Here is a 24,710-nt window from a genome sequence, read left to right as displayed (position 1 = left end):
TCTTGTGTAATTTTGTTTTAAATGCAAAATTTGAAAAAAAAATGTTTCCATCTCAAAGATAGAATTGACAAAAAATATAGCCCAAATATAAAATAATAACATTATTGGAAATGCTTAAAAATGTTTTAAACATGAAATTTTATTTCTTTTCATTACACATATTAGTTGATATTGAAATATTTTACTTAATATGGCATTAAAATATTTTACTTATGAAGTACATTGTTTATATTAATAAGTTCCATGATAAGTTCCTTCATGATTAATAAATTATAAAATTTAAAAATAGTCGTGATGATGAATCTAGATTTGGGTTCAAAACACGTCGACCCTTTGTTCTCAATGTGATTTTTCCGGAAGGTCTGAACAATATATCATGAATCACAAAAACATAAAGTCTGAAATCATGGTTGATGTTTTGAAATGCATTTTTATTTTTAAAAATTGAAATACATTATATTTTAAATTGATTATAAGTCAATTAGATGAAGTAAAAATATAAAATTGAGTTTTTAATAGCAATAGTATAATATTAGTTATTATTAATATGGTTCTTATATTTATATTAATATTAATAGTATTGATAATAACACTAATAACATTAATTCTTAATATTATTGAGAATTGATAAATGTACTTGATATGAGCTTATCAACTTTATCAACCACAACTAGTAATGTGATTGTGCTGATTATATAATCTCAAACAAAATTGTGATTTTGATTTTTTAAAATACACTTTTTAATGTATAAATAAATTAACATCTTGAAAAACTCATAAAACACTCCTAATATACCGATTAAATAATTTAAATTCAATTTTTAATCCTTTTTTATCAATTTAAATATATATATTAATTAAATAAAATTCAAAAATTTTAAATTTTTTTATCGAATTTTAATTAAACTTGGGTTAAAAAAAATGCTTAGAAAGACCTTTTATCTCTAAGTTAGATTTATCCATTTTATTTCTCGCCCTGCAATTTTAAACTTACCAAAAAATTTCAAACGAGTCAGCAGACCCTCATCCTTATCCACAGATTTATTCATTTTATTTATCACCCTGCAATTTTAAACCCACCAAAAAATTTCAAACGAGTCAGTAGACCCTCATCCTTATCAATTCAGATACGTGTTCACCACGAGCTGAGGGCGGGCCATTGGCTCCATACTTCCGCTCTTCATCCGCTCCACTCAGCCGTTCCGTGTACTTAACTAACCAGCGACGACCGCGGTAGCCGCAGAGGCTGTGCATTCATTAACGGAGCCGTGATCTTGGGCACAGCTAAATCTGGGAATGTTTCTCCCGTCTTTCCCTCCTGGGGTGGACAGGGTATCCATAAATCCGCTTTTAAAGAAATGTGATTATTTTCCCAAGTCTATCGCTTAGTAATTAACTTAATCACGCAATTATCATCGTTAGGGAAGATCTTAATGATCACCTTCTGGGTATTTTCCGTGGGCAATTACTAGTTTGATTACGATGGATTTGTTATCATCGGGTAGTAAATTAGCTGGAGTTTACCAACAATAACGCCAATTTGGTTTTGACAGAGTATTCATTCCACAGTGGCTCTACTTTAGAACTCTTTACCGAACAAAATAATAGTTCAAGAAACCGGCTTTATTTTTAGAGCTCTTTACCGAACAGAATAGATCAAGAAAACCAAAACTCTTTACCGAACAGAATAGATCAAGAAACCCGCAGCGTACAATCTTTCCTTTCTTCCGGTCAGTCGGTACCATTTTGGAAACTGGTTATATTATAATCAACATCATTATCGTTTTCATCGCTTTTCTCTTCATGTCACCTCTCGGTGACTGCAATTGGCATATTTATCATCTGGCAGCAACACGATATTTTGCTCTAAAAGCAGTAAGATCCAGCTTCCAAATTTATTTAAGAATATTAAGAAAGCCCTAGGACGTGGATCATGGGGATTCTTTTTGAAGCAATGAGATCTGGATTTAGGGGTGGTGTGTTCGCTGCATATTGACGAGCGAATAATATGGATTGCCTTCTCCTTTGCTCATTAGATACCAATGGCTTCCCTGCTCAATGACTTTCCCGTCTTGAATTACAGCGATTGAGTCTGCATTCTGAATGCTACTCAGTCGATGAGCTACCACAATGCTCGTTCTCCCCACCATTATTCTGTCCAGCGCCTCTTGAACGATCTTCTCTGACTGGCTGTCCAATGCGCTCGTTGCCTCGTCCAGTAGTAATATGCTCGGATTCTTTATGATCGCCCTCGCTATCGCAATCCGCTGCTTTTGCCCGCCTGATAACTGCAGTCCTCTGTCTCCGCAGTTTGTTTCGTATGCCTGACCCAAAGAGCTGCACAGTTTCACTGCCCCGACTCAGTGTATCCTAATTTATTGCGTAAACAGTATCTTTCAATTTCGGCTAATTCACTTCCTAATTAATTGCATGAGCATGATGAATCTGTTTCTTTTCAACAATTGCAGTATTTACCTGATGAAGTCGTGAGCGTTTGCAGCCTTTGCAGCGTCGATCATTTCCACCTCAGTTGCGTTCTCTTTTCCGTAAAGAATGTTGTCTCGAATGCTCCCCACGAACAGGGTGGGTTCCTGACCTACCAGAGCTATATGTTTTCTCAGACTCTTCAGGTTGAACGTCATGATGTCTATGCCATCGATCCTCACCGTCCCTTTTAATGGGTCGTAGAATCTTTCGATTAATCCAATGACAGTCGACTTTCCTGATCCGCTTTGTCCGACCAGAGCCATGCTTTTGCCGGCCTTTATTCTTAAGCAGAAGTTCTTGAAGATGATCACATCTGGACGAGATGGGTAAGCGAAGTCCACGTTTCTCAAATCCACGTTCCCTTCTATCTTATCCACGATCTCGCCCTTCTCATCGTTTGGGTTTATGCGGATCTCTCTGTCCAGGATGCCGAACATGGATTTGACTGTATCAAATCCTTTAGCGATGTCGCTGCTCATACTCCCTGCGTCTGCTATCACTTTCCCGGTGCTCATCAACATGAAGAAAGTTTGAAAAAGAGCTTTGGAGGTGATATATCCTTTGAAAACAAGGTGCCCTCCATACCAAAAATCCAAGGCCGTACTGCATGTTGTTAGACATTGAGAAATTCCCAGTACTATTCCTTCAAACAAAGATTGTTTGAAATTGTCTCTTTGAGGGCCTTCTTATGTCTTTTCGAAGAGACGAAGAATCTTGTCCTGTGAAGAGAAGGCACTAATAGTGATGGTTAGCGACAGCCTCTGCCGCGAGTTGACTACCCTGATCTTGAGCTTTTTGAGCTTTCAGGGACATGGTCTTCAACATAACCTTTTTGGTGTAATAACATAATATTACCAGAGGTTGCGCTGCGATTATTACAATTGCAAGACGCCATGCTATAATCAAACCCAACGTGAAGGCGACTGCCACAGCCGACACAGTTTGTACAAGTAATGATATACGATCTCCGACCAGAGATCTCACCTGTATCACAAAAGCACATTCGAGCGTTCGAGCTGTTAGAAAATTACAAAAGCAAATTCGAGCGTTCGAGCTGTTAGAAAATTGTACCACGAACAGATATAGGCTAGAAACATTCAAACTTTAAAGGTCATATACTTGCCACATTAGCCTCTGTTGCGAGTCTGGAGCACACAGTTCCACTGGAATTCTCGTCCTTGTCGAACCAACCAACCTCGAAAGTAAGAATCTTGGATAGCATCCGCTCTCGAATCCTTTTCGTGAGATATTCTCCCATTGCTCCGAAATAGTAATGCTGCAATACATTTACTGCCATCGACATTACTCCCAAGACCACGAAAATGAAAGAGTAATCTTTGATTTTGGATTTGATCTCCTCATGGTCCTTGAGGAAAAATACGGATATCACGGCCCCCAAGAAAAAGGCATAAACAGGATGAACTGCCCCAAAACCCAGGGCTCCCAAACAGCCTAATATGCCTTCCTTCCACTCCGGAGCATTCAAAAGAAACAGTCGACGGAATGAAGGGGCGGAAGGAGCCTTATCTTCGTGCACCACTTCTTGATGGCCTGATGCGGACGTGTTCGAACTGGATCTACTATGTAAGCCAGAGCTCTTCGCTCTCAAAGACCAGGCTCGAATATTGTCGCCTTCGGCTCTCTCATCTGACTTGTTTGCTGCGGCCTGTTGCAGTTGCACCAAAGTAGCGTATGCTCCGTTGGGTCTACATATCAGATCTTCATGCGGGCCTGTCTCGATCACTTGACCAGCTTGAATCACTGCAATCATGTCCGCATTGCGAATGGTGGAGAGGCGATGAGCAACTATAACTGTCGTGCGTCCGACTGAAGCTTGGTCTAGAGCATCCTGAACGATCTTCTCCGACTCCGCATCCAGAGCACTAGTGGCCTCGTCAAGAAGAAGTAGACGAGGATCCTTGAGCATAGCTCTAGCAATGGCTATACGTTGCTTTTGCCCTCCCGACATCTGCACTCCACGCTCGCCCACCTGTAATCCCCAAATCCCGAAATAACTTGTGAAACCGACAGCACTTGATAGAGATAGGGACGAAATAAACAAAACAAACCCAAAGCGGAATCTTACCTGTGTATCATAACCATGTGGCAATTGACTGATGAAATTGTGAGCATTGGACGCCTTGGCTGCAGCAATTACTTGGTCCAAGCTGGCTCCATCCTTTCCGAACAAGATGTTCTCCTTGATCGATGTAGCAAAGAGTGCAGGTTCTTGACTTACTAACCCAATCTGGGAACGCAGCCATTTTAATTGTAGCGCTTTAGTGTTCACTCCATCAAACACAATCTCTCCAGCTTGGGGATCATAGAATCTCTCTATCAACGCCACAGCTGTAGATTTCCCTGACCCGCTTCCTCCCACCAACGCAACGGTCGTACTTGTGGGAATGGTTAGACAAAAGTTGCGAAATATCTTGGTCTCCGGTCGAGATGGATATGCAAATTCAACATTTCTAAATTCAATTTCACCTCTAACCTCCTGCAATATTTCTCCATTTAAATCATCGGAATCAATGATGGGTTCTTTGTCAATCATCTCAAAGATGCATTTACCAACAACCCGTGCTTCTGAAAAAGATCTGAGATTCGGAAGTGCAATTCCTAGACATCTGCAAAGATATCAATTATTCCAGAAATTATGTTTGAGATCCTTGGAGAAATTATAGAAGCAATCAAAAGAGAAAAATTGACAGGGACAAAGAAATTACAAGCCACCCCGCAGTAGAGAAACTGAACTTATGAAAATCTTCCCTCCTATTGCGCCATGATGCATAATCAATCTACTACCATACCACGAGTTAAACGCTCAAATACTGAAGGTGACTCCTCCCCTTCCTACTGCCAACCCTTTGACAAGACCTTGTTTCAGCCCAAGCTTTACAGTTCCATTGAGCGCATCGAAGAACTTGGCCATTGTCCTCTCCTCTCCAACAAAAGAAATGTCCGTTCTGATCGATGACACAGTTTGCTCTGCAATATTCCCAGCTACGTTATAGGCTTCATTCAACTTGAGAGAAGTCCCCACCAGAATCCGTCCATACATTAATCCTGGAATGATCAGCAAGATCACGAAAGGAAATGACACTATTGCCAGTCTCCATGTCAAGTAGAATCTCACAAAATAAGTCCCCACGAACATAGACATATTCATGATGAAGCAGGGTATCTGAAGATGGATAGGAGAATTAGTAAAACCAATTTTTAGGTTTAAAAGAGACAAAAATCATGTAGAGTGAGAACAAAAACAAAATCCTGAAGAGTGGGAACATGACAAATTAGCTGAGAGAGAGACAGACCGACATATACCTTTTCAGCGAAAACGTCCTGTATGACCAGACTATCATTAGAAACGCTAGTAACCACTTCTGAGGTGGTGGTTCCTTGGGTGTCGAAGAATCCCTCGTCCTGCCTCAATACCGCCTTCAAATATTTTCTGCGCATCCGAGATACTTGCCTTTCGCCGGTCCTCGCCCAGCAGAACGCCTCTGATAAATACAAAGCAAAGCAAAACAGCATCACCAAAAACCCTTCAGGAACGGGCAAAAGGGCGAAAACAAAAATAGCAATTATACCCACCAAGAAACGCAGCAACCATCACACCGATCGACAAATACACTAGACGCAAAGTATACTGCACAATTTACCAACAGACAGTCAGTCATTATGAAAAGTAAGAAAATTTTCAATAAAAATCAGAGTCATAATCCATATACCAGATCATGGCTCTTATCTTTTTCAGAGGTGTGAAAGCTATGAGTACTACCTTGTTGATTGTATCAATGAAATTTTCCGATACACCAATTCCTAATGTGTTCACCAAACTACTCATTATAAGCATCGTCCCGGGCGTGGCAGCCCCATCTGCAATTGTTCCCAGAGTGCCAAGTACCATAAGCCACAAATCTGTTGAATCGGCATACTTCAAAAGTTTCAGCAACGAGATATCAGAATTCTTGGAACGACCAGCGTTTTGGCCTTTCTTTGGCTTTTGTGAAGCCGACGCCTTCTTTTCTTCACCTCGTTCTTCCAGGCTCGACAGCCCTAGCTGTTCTTTCGCCATGTTCTTCGACTGCAATAAGTTCAGTTCTCCCAGGGCTTCTTCGTTCTTATATACTTAACCGATAGGATACTTAGCTTCGCTATGTTAATTGCCACAAAATTCTTTAAATTACGCAAAGGTTCATATGCCAGGTACAATGAACTTCACTGTGTGGAATCAGGTTTGCTGTTTCTAATCGACTTCTAATCAGGATTTCTTTTTCTAATCATTTTGATTTAGGGAAAGGTTCGCATGCCAGGTGTAATAAACGCCGCTGCCTATAATCAGATTGCCTGTTTCTAATTTTGCTTCTAATCAGCCTTGCTGTCAAATTCATGTTCGATGTCAGGGCTAATACTAATATATATTGTTGGGTATTGGTTACGGTTTAAAGCAAGATGCTAATTTTTTTAATTACTTTAGTAAAGCATAAAATATAAATATATTCGCAATCTCATCATAGCGCCGGCATTAAATATTCGATATCATATTTGTAAGAATTCCAACATGTGATATTATATTTATAAGAACAAATCAGGAAACTTTTTTATGGTTTTATTTCTAATGTAGGTATTCTTAAAATTTAATTACTTTCGTAAAGCATAAAATATAAACATATTCGCAAGCTCATCATAGCATCGGCATTAAATATTCGATATATATTTGTCAGAATTCCAACATGTGATATTATATTTATATGAACAAATCAGGAAACTTTTTTATGATTTTATTTCTAATGTAGGTATTCTTAAAATTAAATTTATAAGAACAAGTAAGGAAACCCATTTTATGATATTGATTCTAGTGTACGTATGCTTAAAATTAAAAAATTGGAAAGATGAGTATTATTATTTAATATTTTTTTTAAACTAAAAGTAAGTAAATGGTGTACTTAAGTTTTTTTTTTTAATTATATACTTGTTTATTAACTAACAAAACTTATATTTTAAATAACTACCAAAATCTATATTTTTATAATAAATATTATTTTATTAAATATTTATTAGATTTTATATTTAAAATACTGGTTTAAAAAATTATTATTTACATAATAGATTTTAATTACTATTATAAATAATTTTTAAATAATCTTAATTGATATAATAAATATTTCTTTGTTCACTTGAATAGAAACCCTAATGACATTGTAATAAACTCTGTGTTTAAAAAGAATTTTTATTCACTAGCATAGAAACGCTAATGATATTGTAATTACTTTATTAGAGAAGAATTATTTATTTATAAGAATAGAAATTTGTGAGAGATTTTTCGGCGAAAATCACATGGAATACCATTTCACATGGAATACCATTTGTGGACGCGTTTCGAACCAACTAGTGTGGTTCATCGTCAGGACAAGTTGAAGAAACAGATCCAACTTAGCATGTTAAATAGTCTGAGCAGAACCTCCAACGGCTAACTTGACCAACGACTAGTTTGACTCTAGGAATGGGGTCAAAATTATTTAATAATATAATTAGTAATACCTAGGACCAATATCTATAATAAAATATATTTTTAATGGGTATCCAGTTCAAAAAATATTATAAAAATTATAAGTCAATTAGTATTTAAAAGGAAATTTAGTTAAATAAAAGACCTTATAATATATGAATAAATTAAATAAATACAAATATATAAAATAATTTTGTTTAAAAGTATTATTAAAAATTATAAGTTAATTAATAATTAAATGGAAAAATTAGTTACATAAGGGACCTGTATAAAATAAAGTAATATCAAAAGGATGTTAGGTTAGTTAGAGAATTATTTAAAAAGTATAAGATGATTAGAATTTAAAGGAAATTAGTTTATAATATAAGAATAAATTATATGCATAAATATAAATATATTATAAAATATATAAAAATAATTGAAATGGGTGTTCATATAGAAGTATTATTAAAGTTATAAGCTAATTAGTATTCAAATGGAAAATAGTCACAAGGGATCTTATAATACTGAAGTAATAAGTTGTTAGAATAAATATAGGAAATGAGAAAATTAACACTATAAAAAAAAAAAAAATTAAATAAATAAATAAAAATAACAAATAATAAAATAAATAAATAAATTAAAAAAAGAAAAGAAAAAGAGAAAAAAAAATTAAAAAAAATAAAAATAAAAATAAATAAATAAATAAATAGACAAAAAAATAACCTAAAGAGGGGTGGAAAAATGACTAGGAAGCGAGTGCTGGGACCCAACACCTACTGATTTTCCAGCTATCCTCCCTATTGAGATTGCATGACCTCTTTTCAATCTCAAGCTCCCACCTACTGATTTTCCAGCTATCCTCCCTATTGAGATTGCATGACCTCTTTTCAATCTCAAGCGCTTCCCTAAATTTTCAATGATGGAAATGTGAAACCTTAGCAATAACACTAGCCTCCTCAATACAAACATGATGATTGGTTTTCTCAGCATGTTCAGCTAAAGCGGAAGACTTAGCTCTCCTATGCTTAAGGTCCGCTCCGTGCTCGCTAATCCTTTAATTAATGGAGTGACCAGTCTCCCCAATATAGGGGGTCCCATAGGAACAGGGGATCATATAAACACCTTGAGATTGAAAAGAAGCGCTTGAGATTGAAAAGAGGCCATGCAATCTCAATAGGGAGGATGGCTAGAAAATCAGTAGGTGTTGGGTCCCAGCACTCTCTTCCTAGTCATTTTTCCGCCCCCTCTTTAGGTTATTTTTTTGTCTATTTATTTATTTATTTTATTTTATTTATTTATTTTTATTTATTTTTTAATTAATTAATTAATTTTATTTTTTTGTTATTTTTATTTATTCATTTATTTTTTATTTTTTTAATTACTTAATTATTTTTTATATTTTTTGTTATTTTTATTTTTATTTATTTATTTATTTATTTTTATTATAGAGTGTTAATTTTCTCATTTCCTATATTTATTCTAACAACTTATTACTTCAGGTATTATAAGGTCCGTTGTGACTATTTTCCATTTGAATACTAATTAGCTTATAACTTTAATAATACTTCTAAATGAACACCCATTTCAATTATTTTTATATATTTTATAATTTATTTATATTTATGCATATAATTTATTCTTATATTATAAACTAATTTCCTTTAAATTCTAATCAACTTATACTTTTTAAATAATTTTCTAACTAACCTAACATCCTTTTGATATTACTTTATTTTATACAGGTCCCTTATGTAACTAATTTTTCCATTTAATTATTAATTAACTTATAATTTTTAATAATACTTTTAAACAAAATTATTTTATATATTTTATATATTTGTATTTATTCATATATTATAAGGTCTTTTATTTAACTAAATTTCCTTTTAAATACTAATTGACTTATAATTTTTATAATATTTTTTGAACTGAATACCCATTAAAAATATATTTTATATATTTTTAAGATATTGGTCCTAGGTATTACTAATTATATTATTAAATAATTTTGACCCTGGTCCTAGAGTCAAACTCGCCGTTGGTCAAGTTAGCTGTTGGAGGCTCTGCTCAGACTATTTAACATGCTAAGCTGGATCTGTTTCTTCAACTCGTCCTGACGATGAACCACACTAGTTGGTTTGAAACGCATCGACAAATGGTATTCCATGTGATTTTCGCCGAAAAATCTCTCACAAACTTGATATGGATCACAGAAGCCTGAACTCTTTAAGAATAAAAATACTAATAACATTGTAATGAATTCTTTGTTTAACAACAAAATAAAATTATGAGACTATATATCAATGGCCCAAATGGACCAAACTGACCAAAAAGCAAAATACAACACACTCGGATCATTACCCATTCACATTGTTTGGATCTTAGGCATCATTGCTACCCTCACCATGGCGATGAAATGCATTGTGAACATGAGATTCCATGTGTGCCATGCGTCCTTCAAAGCTATCCATCTGATCATAGAGCATATTTTGACCTCTACAAAAGGAGTCTTGTTAAGCAAGGATATGTCATTGGTTATGCTGAATGTCATTTAGAAATATTATGGCATCGTTTATGTGATTGTGTTTATCATGTTCCAGTTGATTAACCATCACTTGCACTTAACGGATTTGTGCTTCCAGGGAATCAAATGGGGGTGGAAAATCCACCTGCATAGGGGAAATACCATGTGGTTGCTCCAACTCTCCCTCTTCATCATGTGGTACAATTTGATGCCTTGCGCCCTGCCCCCTGCCCCCTAGAGCCCCCATCACGCTGAGGCCTACCTCTTTGTCGTTGCATGTGTAGGTCGTTCAAATATCCTTGCAGCCCCTGGTAATTATGCCTGGCAGAAGTTGTGCTTACCACTCTCTAGCTACACCCACATGCCCACACCCTGGATGGAAGAATTCTTGTCTCCCTACACGTCGCAAAGAGGCAGTCACATAACCACAAGCTAACCCACAACCACTCCCGAAAATGACACACAGTTCTTCACCCATCACCCTTACTAATTGGAGCTAGGAAATCCCAATCTCCACCCTTATTAAAGCACACCACACCACAAACATACATACCCTAGTCAAGAACTCCTCATATCTTTGGAAGCATACCTTGAAGTAGATGAGCTTCTCGAACTGGTCCCTAACCCTCTTACTTAGACTCCTCTTTCCTCTAGAAGCCTAGAAGGTCACATGCCTTCAACTCTTTGTTGGGATGTATAAACTAAGGAACTTCCAACCACAATTACTCAAGTAGAAGAGGGGAAAAAATCGCCAGGGCCACCAACAGAAGTCAAAGTGACCCTTCACAAGCTTCACTAGGTCAAAATTTGACCAAACTAACTAAGTACCCCACACGTCTATCATGACAGAAGAAAAATGAAATGGAATTATCTAGAAAACAACATAAGTTGAAGCTCTAGCACCCACTCCAAAGAGGAGCCCCTCGCAAGGACCACCTATCGTTGAACCAGTCTTATAGTGAATACTATTTCCAAAATTTGTTGTGAGCAAAGGTCCCAGATTGAATTCTGCATTACCATTGGAGTCCACACTTCGCATGCTTCCTCTTTCAATCCTTGAGCAAGCACAACCATAGTCGAGGAATAGGATGGGCTATCTTGTGAGGCCTCCCATAACTCTTGAGCATTCAATTCCCCCTACAGACTAAACCCTCATCTCCCAATTCTAGTAAATGTAGACACGTGCCATTACCAATTTTGATATACCCCAAGTCGTCTCGAGAATGTTCTGTTGCATAGCGCTAAGCTTTGTTTATCCAACATGCTTCCTTATCATGGACATCGCGTGGAGCGGCTAATAATGCACATGTCCTGATCAACATTACCATCATTTACCACTCAACAAGAAATAGATAATAATTTTTTAAATTTAATAAATAATTTTTTATATTAAAAATGTTGATTATTAAAATAGTACTTGTTAATGAATATGGTATTTTAATATATGAAAAAAATTAATAAATTATGAAATAATAAATTCCAATTCAATTTTAAAAAAAAATATTATCGTTAAAAAAATTAAAATTTAAATAAAATCAATATTTAAATATTAATAAATAATTTAATAAATTACAAATTAATAAATTCTAATTCAATTTAGATGGTGATGAAGAAAACTGAATATTGATATACCTCCCTTTCAAAAATCATATATATATATATATATATATATATATATATATATTAAAAAAATAAATGCCATGATTTATCAATATATATTTTACTATTTTATATCTAATTTTTATTATTACACTCGAACGAAAAGCCTAAAGAGACTTCATTTCACTGAATTTCAAAATGATTATAAATTTCTTACTCACTTCACGTTATAATAAATAGATGGAAACAATGAACCTTCATTTACAAAGAGTTGTATTAAACTCTCCAACAATATAGTTCAACAATGGTAAGTCGACTTCCATTTTAGTTGCTATTTGTGTTGATAGGTGTTAGGAAACCAACTCACAAAAATATAGAAGAGATAGATCAACGCCTTAGAATTCAGCCTCTTCGAGGGGGCAACCTCCTTTACATTACACAAATGAATAATTCTTGGATGATACAAATGACAAGACCTCCTTTCTATATATAGGAGTCTAAGGGGTCATAATATAATCAGAGCCGACATAACAATAATAATGTAAGGGCACAATAATAACAATAGTGGGCTTCTATGGGGCACAATAATAACAATATGGGGACTACATGGGTACAACAATATAATAAGGGGGTTGTACTAATAACAAAAAGGGGTTACATTAGTAGTATAGGGGCCTAACATGCCCCTCTCCTTCAAAAAGTGTTGTCCTCAATGCTTGAGTAGTTCTTGATGCTTCTGTATAAAATTCTTGTCCTCCCATGTGGAATCTTCAGCAGGTAAGTTCTTCCACTTGACAAGATACTCTGAAATTGATTGATTTCGTAGCTGTTGGGTTCTTGTTTCTGTGACTGCTCTAGGTTCCAATATGATTTTTCCTTCCTCTTCAAGTTCTGGAAATATTGTTTGAATTGGGATGTTCTACAACTTTTGAATGAGCGGCCACACTTCTTCGTCCTTCTTCCATTCATCCCTTGCTTCATTTATCCAATGTGGAATAATAGAAATAACAAAAAACAATGCTTCCACATCCTCCTCCTTCCTTGAGAGTGCATCTGTAACAAAATTTTTCTTCCCTTTTCTGTAGATGATGTCAAAGTCATAACCCAACATATTTGTCACCCATTTTTTCTGTTCTTCTAAAGATAATATTTGTTCTAAAAAGTATTTAAGACTATCATGATCCATTTTTACCTTGAAGTGTCTTCCCATTGGGTAAGGTCGCCATTTCTTAAGTGCATGTAGTATTGCCAACATTTCCTTCTCATAAATAGCTTGCTTGAGATGTAGCCATAAAAATACCCAATCACCTACATCAAAACTTTTTTCACTGCGATGTTGATCTACCTGTTGTTTCATTCGATTCTGCACCAAAGTGGCGTTATCCTTTAAAAGTTGGAGAACTTGTTGTTGATGCTTGATGTGATCTTTCACTACTTGAACCTTTTTCTTCTTGATATCTCCTTCTATCTTGAGAGTTTGAGGAGTGGTAATTTCTTCCAATGCTTTACAAAATATGGTCAGATTCATTTCTTGATGCTTGATGTGATCTTTCACTTCTTGAACATTTTTCTTCTTGATATGTCCTTCTATCTTGATAGTTTGAGGAGTGGTGATTCCGGCCGATGCATTACAAGATATGGTTGGATTCATTTCTTCTTTCTCGATGTCATCTTTCACCTCTTGAACCTTTTTCTTCTTGATATGTCCTTCTATCTTGAGAGTTTGAGGAGTGGTAATTCTTGTCAATTCTTTACAAGATATGGTGAGATTCATTTCTTCTTTCTCTGGGGTTGGTTCCTGGTGTATATCCTCTTCTTTTAATGTTTCTTGATCCTTTTATTCCTCCTCTTCATAATCTATGTAAAATAATTTCTTCTCAGCACACTTACGACCTTTAGTGCATTTGCTATCACAATTTTAACAAAGCCCTTTTTCTCTTTTTTCTTCCAATTGTTGTGGTGTAAACCTTGTAGGTTATGGAAGGCTAGGAGAAAAAACACTTCCATAATTATAGTCGTGAGTGGTGGGATTCCTTGTTTCCATAATTTCGCTTTCATTTTTTCTTGCCCACTTGAATGCCTTCTCCAATGAATCAGGTTCCCAAAGACGAACCTCATGTTGAATGTTATCCTTTAAAGTACCTATGAAGACATCAATCCTTTGCTTCTCTGGAATATCTTTTACCCTTATATTCAATTTTTGAAATTCCTCAATGTGCTCTGCCATTGAACACTTTTGTTTGAGATTTATCAATTGGTTAAAGAATGTGTTTCTCTTTGTATCTTCATAATGTGCTATCATTTCCTCCGTGAAAATTGACCACATAACAAGTTGTTTACGAGAACAAAGCCCTTTATACCATAAAAATTGATCTGGTTCTAAATATGAAGATGCAATACATACCTTTTGTAACAGTTTCACCTCATGTAGATCAAAATATTGCTCCATCTATAGTATCCAATTTATCGTATCCTTGCCATCAAACTTCCTCATATCGCCTTTCCTTGATTTTAGGATCTCGATCTTAAAATGATTGTAACTCTGTAACTTAGGATCTTCCAGTTCTAAAATCTTGACCTGCAGTATCCCTCTGCGTCCTCCTTCCAATGCCACCAGTCTGATCAAAAGTGGATTCTCCAAGAAAGAGTTATGCACAATCTCCCAAGATGACTTGATTATATACCTTTTTAGAAGAGCGAACTTGTATGACGTGCCACGTGTCACTATTTTGACCTTCGGATCTGAAAAATGTAAACAAAAAACTACAGTCTGTCCTTGTTCTATAAATTCTTACGAAATTTCAATCTGATGCTCAGAGAGATAGTTATGACGATTTTCCCCAGGTCACATGTTTGGAATGTAATTCGGGAGTCTACAAAAATGCCAACTTCCTCAGATCATATATTCGCGAATATAGTGAGACAAGCTCTGAAATTCGGACCCCAAGTTCATAATTATTTCGGCCCAAATGGGTTTTTGTTTTAGCTTCTAAAACTTCGCATAAAAAACGTTATAGAGAAAATGCCACGATGACCTGTTTGAAGCAGCGAAACCCTATAATCTAAAGCTTTGATACCAAATGTTAGGAAACCAACTCACAAAAAGATAGAAGTGATAGATCATCGCCTTAGAATTCAACCTCTTCAAGGGGGCAACCTCATTTACATTACACAAATGAACAATTCTTGGCTGTTACAAATGACAAGACCTCCTTTCTATATATAGGAGTCTAAGGGGTCATAATATAATCAAAGCCGACATAACAATAATAATGTAAGGGCACAATAATAACAATAGTGGGCTTCTATGGGGCACAATAATAACAATATGGAGACTACATGGGTACAATAATATAATAAGGGGGTTGTACTAATAACAACAAGGGGTTACACTAGTAGTATACGGGCCTAACAATAAGGCTTGTCAAGGTTTAAGGTTAAGGTTGACATTATTGCTTTTGGTTAAGTTCATTTATAAGACTTTTTTTTTTTAATTTTAGTTTGATTTTAGTTAGTTAGTCATATGGAGAGGAAAATTATGTTAGTTAATTATTTATTATAGTGGAAATTATTGTGGCTTGTTGTGTAAGTGATTCTAATGATTATTGAATTTCTTTAAATTTGTTGAATTTTGTTTGTAGAATTGCATAAGTTTAGTTTTGACTTTTTTTTTTTTTTTTTTTTTCAAATTTCAATCTTTTTTATAGTTGAATATTTGAATCATTGGATTCTCGGTTAGATGGAGTTTAGTCCATTTTTTAGATAGGAGAATTTGTAGTTTTTATTGTGTAAGTCTATATATTCTTTCAACAACTACTTTTCTTTATTATTCTTTTTCTTGTCTTTGCTTACTTTTTTTTCATTGCTTTCCTCTAACTAATAGTAGATTGGTTATTAATTTCATTATATTAGTTAAAATTTGGTATTTTTTGACGCTATTAATGGATGAAAAATAACTTTTTTTTGGTTGAGTTGGTTCATTAGTAGGTTAGATTACTATGTATACCATGGGTTCCTTTGTTTCTCATCTTGTTTATTCATTTTAGATAATTTTGTCTTCGAGTTTGACCTTATTTTTGTGTTGTTTGAGTTTATTTGGCTTTTTATGTAGCTATTTGTGTCATCATTGTTATTAGAGTTGGTGGTTGAGTTGAGCGTTGTCGAAAATACTGGTTGACTACTATGTGGATACAATTGATTATTTTGTTGGTTCTATCTACATTGGCACCACTTTTTCTTTAGTTTGTTGCGTGTTTACTGCCATTTCCTCCTTCACTATTACTATGTGCACATCAATTGGTTAGTTGAATGGTGGTTGTCCTATTGGCCTATTGGTTTATTGTTCCTCCCGATCTTCTTCTTAATGAATGACTATTGTTGAGATATCTTGTTGCATAGGGTTACCACCATTCTATAATTTTTCATTAGAGTGATGATCACCATTCTATTGACTTGAATCCAATTGAGTTGACTCTCCATTGCTTTACTCCTACTGTTATTTCTTATTTTCCTTTACAAATAGTATGGGTTCATGTGATAGGGTTTGCTTAGAGGACCACTTGGACTTGTTAAGAGAAACTTCCTACTTGATAGGAATCAATTGGATAGGGGGTGTTTCTATGGTTAAGTCAATTGGACTTGGCTACCTTGTTCTTAGCCTCTTTGGGATAGGATTGATCATCATCCTTGGCTTTAGTTGAGTCCTAGCGATACCTAATTCTTGATGGTCTTGCTACCTCTATGTTTTATTGTTTTTGCCTTTTACTTTATTCTCCAAATCTACATTCTTCTACATAGCTTTGGTGATTTTTTCTTTTGCAAGCACTATGGATTTAGTGTAGGATGTTCCAATGCTCAACCTAAAGATTTGTTGTGTTCTAGATGACTCCCATTATGTCAACTTCTCCTTCTCTTTTATTTTCTAGATAAATCTTTTCACAACCTCTTGTATCTTTCACTTCATTTTTTCAGTTATCTAAGTCAATGACCTAGAAATCATGTATAATTTCATTAATGTCCTCATTAAATTCCCCCTGTGCTAGCTCTATAGTTGTTATTTCCTTCCTCTTTCTAGACTTGGTTGCTTCTTTCGTGGTGATCCAAATAGATTGTCAATATTATCTAATTCAACATACATTAAAATTCTATAATAGGGAATAATCATGTTATCTCATTCAATGTTTCACCTATAATAGGGAATACAATATTTGGCTACCTCTATAGCTCTGTGAACATTTGTTATCTAGTTAGTTGATACACTATGTCTTTGGGACCTAACACTGTTCCCTCAACATACCATAGTTTGGTGTTTTCGAGGCATAGTTGTATTCCATGTCAAGTTAAGGAGTTCTAGATAGACCCTTTGTAAAACCGTCCACTTATGGGATACACAATTTACATTGTGAACTACATGTTTGAATATTTCCTTCAGAGGGATGGAATCAACTAACCCTAGTGCTCCAACAACAAGGCATTGATAAATTTTCATTGTCGATACTTTGGTTTTGACACCCCCACAATGTTCTTCACCTTGATCTTCCTCTTCTAGTTTAGATATCATTTTCATTATCTTTAATTTAGTGTTTGGTCTTATTTCTTTGGGGATTTTCTTCAAAAATCCATCATTTTTGTTGGTGTAAGGAGAAAAACTCATAAATATTTAATGGAACTCATCTCGTGGAAGTAAGAAGCCCCAAATGTCCTCTAGGTTCCCTCTCTTCTTCCTTATACATGAGTGGGACTGGCAACTTGGGCTTGCAAGTAGTCTAAAAAAATGTTAAATGGTGACCAAATAATGTGAATCCACTCAAAGAGAATTCAACATCAAAACTAAAAATAAAAATCTATAATTATGTTTTATTAATCAAAACCAATTTATATAATTATACACTAATAAAAATTAATGCATAATAATATAAATATAAATTTAATAACTATATATACAAAATCTTAAAAACTAAACATAATAATAGAGAGAGTTAGATAGATTCTCCATGAGACTACAAACTATTATGCTATGCAATTCTCACATTAATATTAATAATATAGTATAAATGAAAAATTCCAGAACATATAAATTCAAACCATACATGAATCATTTTATTCTTATTAATACTCCCAAAATAGGAAGCATTAATCTCCAGTACTATCCAACAATAGGAGAAACCATGTTGTTATTTTCGATGTTGAATAAATAGTATGCAAGTACAACCCAACTTCTAATCAGATTCGCTGTTTATAATCGACTTCTAATCAGATTCGTTGTTTATACTCGACTTCTAATCAACTTTGCTGTCAAGTTCATGTTCGATGGCATGCCTGATATTAATATATATTGTTGGGTATTGGTTATGATTTTAAAGCAAGATGCTAATTCTTTTAATTATATTCGTAAAGCATAAAATTAAATTTACTCGCAATCGCATTACAGCATCGGCATTAAATATTCGATACTATATTTTTAAGAATTACAACATGTAATATATTATATTTATATGAACAAATAAGGAAACACTTTTTATGGTATTAATTTTAATTTTGGTAGTCTTAAAAGTGGGAAAAGATAGGTATTATTATTTAATATTTTTTTAAAATTAAAAGTAAGTAAAAGTTGTATTTAAGTTTATTTATTTATTTATATATTTGCCCCGCTCTCCAGGTTATCAGGATTTCTTCGAGCCAGGTGCATAGAGATTTCTTTTTCCAGGTGCAGCAGGATTTCTTCTCCACATCAAGGTCGATTTCTCTTCTCAGGTGCTACAGGATTTCTTTTTTAGGTGCGAGACAGATGAAGCAACCTATGATATAATGCATTTAATTTAATTTTTGATTGGGTATTAGTTTGTTTTTGACTAAAAATTTATGACTCTTATGCATAATTTAATATTAGAAATTTAATTTTTGTTAATTTTTATTATTATTTAAATTTATTTATTTGTAAGGTGAGAGGTCTTATTATGGGTTGTTTAGTAACTTCCAATTATTATTATATTAAAAATATATTTTTAATAGATTTAATTATAAGCAATTATATATTAATAAAAATAAAACACACACATAGATATATGTATGTTAATATAAACCATATTAGTTAATCATATTTCATAATTTTTGGTGATGACTTTCAACAACACAATATTTTATTAGTTGTTTTATTTTTGTGATGAAATATTTGTCTTTGTTATTTTTTTTTAATTAAGTTATATTTAAGCTAAACAACGTGTACTGGCTACTATGTAGCCCTTGTTAATTATCAAAACTTATATTTTAATTTACGACATTCCCTTTGAGAAGAACTCCCCTAGTTGCCACTTTGCACTCTTATGCACCATTAGATCTATTGTTAAATGATTGAGAGTTCTTCCACCCTTATATCCCACTGTTTTATCTTCAACCAAATCTTGATTTGTATAACCATTCAACTTATCGATCTTTACAATAATTATAACTCATGAATCAAGAATCCTAATGCGTTTGGAAAGCCCTATGATGGAGACACATGTGTTTGGAAAGCCTTATGATGGAGACAAATGTCCTGGTGGAATCTTCTTAGGTTCTGGTAAAAAACATTTTGATCTCAACGTTACTGCCTTCACTGACATGGCTTCTCCTGGTGCATCTTCGGATCTACTTAACACTGGAGTTGTCTCTGTTTTGTTTCATCGGTAGTTATCTACTCCTACACCTCAATCAAGTAAATCAGAGGATTTTTGCAGAGTTGACGCCTTTATGATGTGGTTTTTTTTTGTTCATTTTATTGAATGTGTCTTCTTATTTTATGTTATATTATAGTGTGCCTTGCGAATATCCGGGCAAGAATATTGCATTCAACGTTAACGGAGGTGCCAGTGACTACTGGTTCGCTATCCTTATCGAATACGAAGATGGAGATGGCGATCTTCGAGCAGTGTATATAAAGCAGGTGTGTTATTATACAGATAATGAGTTAAATTTTGGACATGGAGATCATGTTGTTGAATTTATTTCGATTGTTTGACCTTTCTCCTGACTATGAGATTCCTACATATTCTCAAAATCTGAGAGTGACATAAATATTTGAGATTCTAAAATATTATTAAAATCTAAAATGGACATAAAGATGAACGTTCATGTAAATTTGTGTATCAATTCATGATTATAAGAAGATTCATATTTACATTCTGATGTATGCAGGCAAAATATAATACATAGGAAGGAATGGAAGAGACTTACGATGCGAATTGGTGTTTGAGTAATGACCCTTTACAAGATCCATTCTCTATTTGCTTGCAATCTCTTTCAACTGGAAGAAAAATCACTGCAAACAATGTTATTCCTCAAAATTGGCAACCCAATGCTACTTACAGATCACTTGTCAATTATCACTAATCGTCATCCGAGCTCCTGTGATACACCATATCGTCCATTGCATTTGTAAAGTGTTTTCATGTGGATAAAACTAAGAGTGTAGTAGGCACTTCAATTTTTATGATGGTTGAAATTGTATATCCAACGTTAACATGAAATTGAGATTTTTCTACGCGTGGATATAACCAAGAAGTCATCATTTATCTAACTATTCCAAGTTTGGGAGTTGGTTATTCTATATCCGGGTTTTTTAGAAAGCATAAATTTAAAATTGTTACAAATCTGATTCAAAGAAGGAATAAATATAGGATAGGTCTCTGTAGTAAAATATTGGGATAGACAATGTTTTACTTAGTAAAATAGAGGAATCTAAAGCAAATGTAACTATTTTTTTATGGAAAGTATGTATGTTTTTTGCTTTCTTAAAAAAATATTTAGTTGGTTTTTCTCCAGGCGTTGTGTGTTTTTTTTGGAATTGGGTGAGCCATGGTCAAATTAATTTGATGGTGTATTTTTACTGTCCTTTTAAAATTTATTGTCCAACATATAAAAAAATTAGTATTTTTAAAATATGATATATTTTGATTATCTAAAATTTATAAATTAAATTTTTGATTTGAAGTATCATTCAAAAGTTCAAATTTATGATATATATTAAATTTACCAATTCAAGCACACAGGAAGAGCTCAATTGGTCATGTAAATCATTAGATTCAAAGTTCATATCCCCACTTGGTTCAAGACAATATAAAAAAAATGAAGAAAAAAATTGGGTGATTGATATTCGTAACCATTATATTTCATAACTTGATATTTAAATTATGTAAATATGAAACTTGCACTAAGAGGAGCATTATGACTATATGTGGGAAACCGGTAACTTCGAGTTGACACATGTCTCTTCTAAAATAAAAATGAGACTCTATAAATAAAAAAAATTAAAATTAATATATATTTGTTGTTACTTTTAATTTTAGTATAATATCAATGATACCACTCTCATTCTTGTTGGTGGTTGATATTGCAACCCAATATGAAGGACAAGTTTTACTCTCAATCTCAACCATAAATAATATATTTGTATGTCCATGTGAAGCAACATAATTTTATATTAGCTTTCTATAAAAACAAAGTAAATAAAATAAAAATTAATCTTATTTTTTTACTTTTGAGAGGAAGGTGTGTCATTATTTACTTTTCAAAAACCTTTCAATACATGACTAAACTAAACTATTTAAATATCCATGTAAATTAATTTATTTCAATATCAATTTCATATACATGTATAGAGAGAAAAACTATATTTTAATGTTGAAAATGTAATAAAACATTCCAATGTTCAAAGACAAAATAATTGAAAGCACGGATTCTCGATTATGGACAATGCTATGAATATGATCAATGGTATACATATACCACTAACTAGGATTCAATTTCTACAAAAGCCTCTTTTTCCAAGAAAGCATCAGTTTCGACATATTAGATACTTTACAAGATTATTACCTCTTTGGTGTGATCTTGATGGTCAAGATAGTTGCATGCACAAAATAAATTTATTTATCGGGTAGGTTTCACATACCTAACTATCCTCTTACCAGAAATAGGCCTTTTTTTTTTTACTTTCCCAAATCCTCCAAGTCATTTCCAATAAAAATACAACCCTCACTAGTCAAATGTAAACAAGGAGCGAAAACTCAAATCCATTTATGATATAACAATAAGGAACTAGCTTTTCCGAGGTTAAGGTTTGAGATTAATTATTGTATTGTTTTAGGGTTGATTGTGCAAGAGCTTTGGAGTCACAAATGGACCCAAAGGTATGCAAATACGCTTGTCCGCATCGGGCAAGGACCGGTAGGGGCTTGCTTGACGTTAGGAGAGCAAGGGAGAATGTCCAAAACCTCCGCCAAGGGAGCTGATCAAATTATTTGCAAATCTAAACAACAATGTATAGGTGAATATAAACGATTTTCTTAAAAGTCATATTATCACAAGTGAATATAAACAAGGTTTTTTAAGACCATGTTAAAATACATAGTCTTACCGAGCTCCTAGAATACGTGCGAACATTAGTTGTGGAGGAAGAGGTAGGTAGATTTTTTGCATGACATACATTATTTATGAATCATAAATGCATAAGGTTCTTTAAAAATTCACTAAAGGAGCAATTTTTGGATTATTCTCCTATAACTTTGACAAATTAGTCTTGTGTAAAGTGCTAGAGGATTTGTAACATGCATAGTGCTAATGATTGATGTGGTCATAGAACCAAAGGTCACAGTCACAACCCCACCATCTCTAGTGATATTCAAATTGTATTTCCCCCCACTTCTGTTAGTCGCCATTATGTTGGCATGGTTGTTAAAGTCCTAGAAATTGTCAATGTGTAGAACTTGGAAATGCAATGGGCCAGCAACAATTCTTTCTTCTCATCAATTATCAAATTGGTGAGAATTTTATTTTGGAGAGAAGAAATTGCATTATCATGTTTTGCAAATATTGTAATACCTTGTTCTGCGTTGTTTTCTTTTGCTTGTATAACTGTAAGTAGGTTTCTAGATTACAAGACACTCAAGAAAGTCTTGAACGACCCAGCTAATGATAGCAAAGCTATCAGATTGGCGAAGACTGGTGCTGGTGCTGGGGTTGGGTTCAATGTGTATGTTAGAACTCATCTGCCAGAACTACAATGCCTCCATTCTCATTACAATGGCTAGCTCCAAATTACCATGTTGAAGGATGTTATGCCAAGCGTTGCTTCAACCTTGTGAAAAAATCTAAATAGGTTGATGCATAGGTCCAAATGTTCCCATAAGTCTTTTTTACATTAAATATTTATGCTCAGAGTAATTAATTGGAATGCAGTCATTCCAAGTTCTGAAAATATTTTTTGTTTTGCAAGCGAAGTCAAAGCATGTCAGATCAGATATAAGCTTGGGAGGAGATGTGTTCACTCTGATAGTGAGGCATGGTTATGACTAAGATTTCATTATGGGATTGATTATTGCTCTATATTAGATCATGATGTATGCCTGAATGCCCATCATTTATAAGAGGCACCCAAAGGAAATAGAGAGGAAATATTTTTAGGCATTCCTCCTCTCTCATGGTATTAGAAATTTCAAATCCATGTGAAGATGAATTCAACGTGCATAATACCACTTCAGAATACACGAAAATTATGGAATCGAATTTTTTTTCGGACTACGGTGCCATGTGTAGAGTGTGTTATCTTATCCTTTTTGCACATGATTTTATGACACAAAGTGGAGCTTGTAGACTCCTTTCGGCCTATGATAAGAATTCTTAAGCATTTCTATCTACAACAGGTCTTCATTGATCACACAAGCCTAACCCTATTTTACCAAAGATGACAAACATGGTGACCCATTCCCATGTTCATATTGTAAATTGAATAACTTAGTGGTTCATTCCCATGTGATTTGCAGTTGAAGTTTATAAATTTTCTAATATAATTTTAGTGACGATGTTGAATGCACTCCAAACTATTGTCCCAATTGGTAGTAGCCAATAAAAATCCAATAGTTTATCTCTACATGCCTTAAAAAGGAAAACCCTACCTTATGTGTAGTTGAAAATTTGAGCATAACTCAATAGTGACCATCTCCAATTTTATGCCTTAGTAATTAATAACGTTGGAAATATTAATTCATTAATAGAATCTGGATTAGTTTAAATTTAGAGTTCCTATGAAATCAGTGGAATGTGGTGAATTGTGTTTTGTAGCTGAGAGGACTCTTAATTGTTGTGTCACAAAGATGACATTATTGTCTCTTTCCCTACACGTTCTTGTGACTGCCACAACAATCTCACTTCTCCTGGAGCTTGTATTGAGTATACCAACCCTATCCACTTTGGTAGAGTCCTCTTAATTTTGTATTTTTTTTAATTGAATCAATTGAAAGGATACAAAGCTCATGCACTTTCAATTCATTACAGGAGAGATTCCCCACATCTGACAAGTCTGGGTGTACAAACACCCACTAATAAAAATACATCTCCTCTCGTACAATGCACTTTTCACATGTGCCCAATTAGAATACATTGGCATGTCAAGCTCAACTACAAAGAGTATTGGGGAGTGAAAATCCTATCACAAACTTCAATTACATGATGAATTACAGTGATTGGAATATTGTTGCTCAACATCCAAACTTCAACAACTTGACCCAAAATTTTCAACTTCAACTACAAGCCACTCGATCCATATGCATCTTTGAGTAAGTAACTCAATCCTTT

At 34.0% G+C, this 24,710-nt stretch overlaps 1 pseudogene across 1 annotated transcript; it reads right to left on the bottom strand.

Annotated features, from left to right (window-relative positions):
* Positions 1-1,607: 1,607 nt before the first annotated feature.
* LOC149207169 (ABC transporter B family member 15-like) lies at positions 1,608-6,742 on the bottom strand (annotated as a pseudogene). Its single transcript, XR_016252616.1, has 8 exons — positions 6,269-6,742; positions 6,082-6,136; positions 5,812-5,990; positions 5,214-5,671; positions 4,574-5,114; positions 3,611-4,477; positions 2,476-3,471; positions 1,608-2,337 (listed from the first exon to the last, which is right to left on the bottom strand). The product of XR_016252616.1 is annotated as an ABC transporter B family member 15-like (transcript).
* Positions 6,743-24,710: the final 17,968 nt, after the last annotated feature.

This window comes from Pinus tabuliformis, chromosome 1_2 (genome assembly GCF_031772625.1).
Source record: "Pinus tabuliformis cultivar Carrire ecotype Pingquan chromosome 1_2, CPIR1, whole genome shotgun sequence".
In the NCBI taxonomy this organism is placed as follows: domain Eukaryota; kingdom Viridiplantae; phylum Streptophyta; class Pinopsida; order Pinales; family Pinaceae; genus Pinus; species Pinus tabuliformis.
Note: the sequence above shows the minus strand (reverse complement) of the source record. Positions and strands in the feature narration are given on the sequence as shown.